Source organism: Excalfactoria chinensis, chromosome Z, assembly GCF_039878825.1.
Source record: "Excalfactoria chinensis isolate bCotChi1 chromosome Z, bCotChi1.hap2, whole genome shotgun sequence".
NCBI lineage: Eukaryota > Metazoa > Chordata > Aves > Galliformes > Phasianidae > Excalfactoria > Excalfactoria chinensis.
This window is the reverse complement of record NC_092857.1, coordinates 34,050,940-34,056,939: the sequence shown is the minus strand read 5'-3', so window position 1 is coordinate 34,056,939 and position 6,000 is coordinate 34,050,940.

The following is a 6,000-nucleotide window of genomic DNA, read 5'->3' as shown; positions in this document are numbered from 1 at the left end:
TCTGTTGAATTCATCAATAAAAATCTACATTACTTTTTTACCAGTTGTCATAATCTTGCTCTTTGATTTTGTACAAGTGTACTCACCATCCCATCCTGGTCATAGTTAATGTAAACTTTCTGTAAGAGCAATCAACTGTAATTGATTTCACAGAAGACACTAGTAATTAATTTCACAGAAGACACAGAAGTTGAAAACATGATGCACTGAAATATCTGCTGTAGACTGAAACACTCATAGAACTGAAGACAAGGAGCACGGAAAACACATAGTTCTGTTACAGGATGGGACAGAAGATTTTTCATAATAATACACAGTTGCTATTTTTCAAGTTCAGTCTGCTGACTCCCAAGAATCTTCATTGTTCAGCTCACTTCCTATTTCTCTTCTCCTATTATACTTTCCTCTTCAGATCTGTACAGTTAACCAATCTTCAGGATTCAGCTACCATCTTTTATCTTGTTCACCTTTTACAGCAGATAGAAAACCTGAAGTCAGAAGGAGGGACTTCAACAAAACCATTTAGCATATCTACAAAAGCTTCAAATATGTGCCATTTTGCTTAGAATTTGAGTAATTTTACTTTTGTCCTCAGCTTTGTGCTTCTTTCAGTCAGTCCTTTATCCCAAATCTCTCTTTGCTCTTCCTTTGAAAGATACACTAACAAGACTAATCTGAGATAGGGATATCTTTGTTCCAAAGCTCAACTAAATAGTGCTTTAGCTATTACATTACTTTGACCACATTACTCACTTTCCTCTCACACCTCTCCGCATACTTGGTAGTTGTTGGTTTTCATTGTTTCAGCTATCTGTTCTCAAAACTCAGCTTTACTGTTTCTTCTATTTACCCTGTCTGAAAACACATGATTACGTTGCCCAGTTACTTTTCACTCAGCTTCTCTATGCAATAGAGAATGCAAGGCTATACACACTTTTGTTCCTTGCACATCAAAATTTGCTTATTTCTAAAATTCCTGACATTAATAAATTCACTCTTTCCTGACAGAAACAATATTTATTGTTTCTATTGTTTTCAAATTTATTTGGTTGATTTTGAAACTTTGTTCTTAACATTTGAGTACATAAGTTTGCTTTTTCATCTTTCTCTGATGGGTTTCATAAGAAAAATGAAATCAAACTCACATAGAAATGCTTTAACTTAGTTTTATTTTCCCCGATTTCACTTTCACCTTTTGCATAAGAATCAATAAAAATCTCCAAACTAAACAAAAAAGCAAAAAAAAAACAAAAACAAAACCCTAAAACTCACAAACAAAACTAAATAAAATTCATTGCATTTTTCCTTTACATGTACTGAAAAAGCAAAAATAAGCTTAAAAGAAATATGTGTTCTTATTCATATTTTCACAGAGGAATTTAATGAGCCTGGACATACAAACAACAAAAACGAACAAACAAAAAGCTTTATCTGGTGAACACAAGAACTTGCAACCCTTTTTTTGATGTAGTACCTTGTTCCCTGTCCCTCCATGATATGTACTGCTCCAGAGGCATTCATTATCATTACCATCTATTTGTTCCATACTGCCAGGCACATTGGGATCCCAGTACATGGTATGGCGCTACTGCATGACCTGAGATGTGGCACGAGTCAGGGATCATTTTGCTCAATGGAGGGGTTTTCTCAGGAAGCCGGCTGACCTACTTGATGAGAGCCAGTGGACTAGAGTTGGTCAGGAGGGAGGGAGTACCTCACTACCCCTAGCACTGCTTTTTGAAAACCAGGCACACCTTGTGCTCTTGGTACCAACCGTGCAGCTATTGCAATACGTAGCTTTACAATCTATTGTTTATTGAATACATGTAACTCAGTCATACTGTGGGGACTGCTTTAAAAAATGCCAGTACAAGAAATGCTGTGGCAAACCTGTTTTTTGTTTTTTTTTTAATTGGAATGATCCTCCCTTTAATTTCCACTATCTTTAACATCAATCCTCAGCAGAATACCTGGGTCACCTGGGCCAACCAAACAGGCCAGTCTGCCTTCTGCTTATCTATGGCCACCCCCAGCGATCCATTTCATACTTGCCTTATTGGCATTCCCTTTTTGAATGGAATCAATTTTAGCCATTTGGCTAACTTGTCTGCTGTCAAAGCACACATAGCTAACTTTGTTACACAGTTTTCTAGCTACAACACCACTTACGAGCAATTATGCTGAGTCCAAAACCTGTGGAATGTCTCTAAGCGTCCCCCACAGGAGCTTAATTTGTTAGGGGCAACATGGTTAAACTGTAGTAACATAAATAAGAACAACCCTTTGTACTCACTGTACTGCCACTATACCCCAAATGCTACCTATTTTTACGGCAAAGGTATGGGATAATTTATTAATGGCACTGGATGCATTTCCTTTGGAGGAGCATGGGGACAACTAGTAGCCAGTTGGGATAACAAAATATTTTGGCCCTCATTTTCAGAGTATAACAGGTCATAGCATTTCACCCTGCTCCTCTACATCAGCTCCTAACAGCTTTCTGGTAGGGTTTGATCTCCCACCAGAGTATTTTCTGATTTGTGGCAATTGAGCCTGGCATGGCATTCCCAGAAACATATATGAAGGACCATGCCATTTAGGGCACCTCACTATGTTTACACCTAGCTCTGTACAGGTGCAGAAAATTTGTAACAAGTCAATGAAGTCAAGAACAAAGATCTGTTCTGCTTTACTAGCCAGTGTAACAATGAATTTCAAGTATGGGATATCCCTGCTCAGGTGTTTGCAACTTTGCTAATGTCAGGGTTGGCAACTGCAAAGAACACAGCCAATATATGAGAAATGGCCTTCTGGGCTCAGAAGCAGTTCCAGCTTAACTTCCAACATGATTTCAGAGTTGTTAACCAATGTCAATAGCATTCAACATGCGGTATCACAGAATTGGGCTGCTATAGATTTCCTTCTCATCACAAGGGCACAGATGTGAGGATTTCGAAGATATGTGTTGTATGAATCTATCAGATCACTCTGTGTCCATTCATAAGCAGTTGGCACAGCTATCTGACAATATGAAACACACAGACATTGAAACAAATGCTTTTGATAAGTAGCTGTGGAGTTTGGGACTAGGAGGATGATTTCAAGAGATTGTCAAATGTACAAGATTGCTGCTCCTGTTTTTTCTTTGCTTGATGCTTTTCATTCCATGCTGTTTGCAATACGTAAGGCCGTGATTACAAGATCTACATCTATGTTATTTGCAAAAAAAAAAATCTTCTTACATAGATGCAATATGCCTATGGTCCTTTGAAATAAAAGAAGGGGAGATGCCAGGCATACTGGGATATAGGTATCACATAGTATAGTGCCACTGCGTGACCTGAGATGTGGTGAAGCATGAGGAGGAGTCAGAGATCTGAGCTTGCAGAGCAAGGAAGCAAATAATATAAACAGTCCACTTGTAGTTAGCCTAATATGCTAAATATGTATATCCAATCAAGAAGGAACAAATAGATCGGGTAATCAATCATTGAACAACACATGCTGCTTGGATGTAATGAAAGCTAAAGAAACAGTGGAATAAACAATCACTTGTAGAATCACATTGGTGCATGGTGTCTCCTGTTTTGCTGCTCAGAGGTGCAGCACCTTACCAATGTGGTAATAGTGGATCTGTCTTCAATACCTACTCTTCTTGTAACACAACTTGAAGTTAATTAATATATTTCAGAAGTTAGTGCAAATCACGAATTCTCCCTGACAGTGGCAACCATTAATTGCTAAACTGAACATTTTGCCTGTAGAGAAAAGCCATCTCAACAGGTCTGTACCAGTATCTATTTTGCTACCCTAAAAGAAAACAGTATGTCTGCAGGAAGCTGAAGATGAACTTGTGTGTGCTCTCCACATCTGAAAACTGGAACAACTGGATAACCAAAGCAAATCAGAACCATTAGTATTTTCTTACAGGGACCTGCTTGCATTTCCCTCGCTCTAAAATAAACAAAAGCACCACTCACTCTAAGTCAGACATGGCAGAGATGGCATTCTAACACAGCTAGGAGCTGATGCTTGCTGGATATCACTCCAGTAACACTTCTGCCTATGTGGAGCTAAGTGCTGCAATTACCAGGGGAGGTACCTCTGTCTTTGTCAGTGGCTCCCATTATCTCTTGTGTTCATATAAGCATTGAACAAAGATGGAGAACTATATGTGGAAGTTTTATCTTCTTGATTGCAGTTATAATATGATCATTTTTCAGCACATAAAATAAATGGTACTTTTTGCCTTAATGTTCTTAATGAATGAAATAGCAGTGAGAAATCAGAGAGATGAACCATTGCATGTACAGTTCAGTCCTCAAATTTCATACATCTGAGGCAAACGTTTAATATTTGGAAATAAGTACTTCTTTATCATATGAAATATATGTATGTATATATATATATATATACTGAAAAATACAGATGTTTTGAGGAAGAAGAGATAGGAAGTATATATTAAAGTAAACTCAGTTTGGGAATATCAGAAGCAATATATTCAGGTACAATTGTACTACCAAAGAGCTCTCTGCTGCATTGGTTGATCCTCAGCTACTTCAGTTGTTAGTTTGCTTTCTGCCTCCCTTCTGGAGCAAAATCCTGAGCTTCTTCTGACACAAAATCCAGGTGTGATCTAGAATACACCTTCAAAGGAAATATCCTATATATATATATATATGCTGATATATATATATATATACTGTTGGAGAAGTGAAAGACAAACTCACATTATTTCAGAAAGCTGGATTAAAACTGTACACATGGAAAACAGAAGCTGAAGTTCACAGGTGACCCATCCCCAACATGCTTGTAGCCCCTCTGGACTTCAAAGATTAGTTTCATGTAGTGTTGTAAAAAAACTGTGCTTAAGGGTCAAGGTTTCTCTGGAATAGATTACTTAAAGTGTCATGACATAAGTTGGTGATGAGGAAAATGAGGTTGGAAGATGATATTATCAAAAAAATTAATATGGAAAGCTCCAACCTACCTTCAGTAAGAGTAAGCTGTGGAATGACAGATGGCAGGAAAAACAGAGGAAGGAGAGGAAATCTTTTTCTACACAGTAGGTTACTTAAATAAAAAATATAGACCATACTAAACAAAGCATTGGACTGAAGTTTCAGTGACCAGGGCTTTCAGGTTTATAAATCCTCATTTTACAGAGGCTATGGAAGATTAAGCACTCCAGCAAGCCAGTTATCAGCAATCCAGGCAGAATTTTTTCTTCCTTTTGTCTTGGTATAGAAACATTTTGACTGAGCTTTTTTCATTTGACAAAGGGATAGAGAGAGAACTTCTCGGAGGAATCTTGCCTCAAGATAATGTATCCCCACAAACTAAAAAAGCAAGTCTAATGCTTCCACAGTTGTGGCATTCTTTTTGTGTATTCTAGTAGTCCCTTTTCAACGTTTGGAAACTGAAATTTTTGTGGTGCTTTTTCAAATGATGTATCCATGCTGAAAATGCAAACTAATGGTCAAACTAGTTCTTCAGTCATTCTGGTAGAAGGGTCACAGTGCATTGCATTACTCAGCCTTAACTGAAACAAACTGTACCACACCCTCATTGGATGTAATCCAAGGTGTTTCATTCTCTATACAGATCAAATATGCATAGTCATACTGTAATTATTCTTCATAGCAGTGCAATGCAAACTGCTCAAATGAAATCCATTCTGTTCACAACTAACCACCATGAGATAAAGTATAAAAGATTCCTTTTAATTCCTGAAGAAATTCTTTATTCTCAGAGTCCTCAAAAAAGAAATAGTGCAACAGTCATTTTTTCTCCTTTGAAATTATTCACTCAAAGTCTCATTTTCCCTGAGGAGCTCTGTTTTTGGGATCTTCATAGAGCAGAGCCCCTGGTTGTGTGTCTGCAAGTTATGCAGTAGTGGATTTTTAACTTCAGCAATTAATCACAGATTACTTTAAATCTCCGACAATTCCTTTGAGGAGAAGGTGTTGCAGCAGTGCTAGTTTCTGTTGACTTGTATGT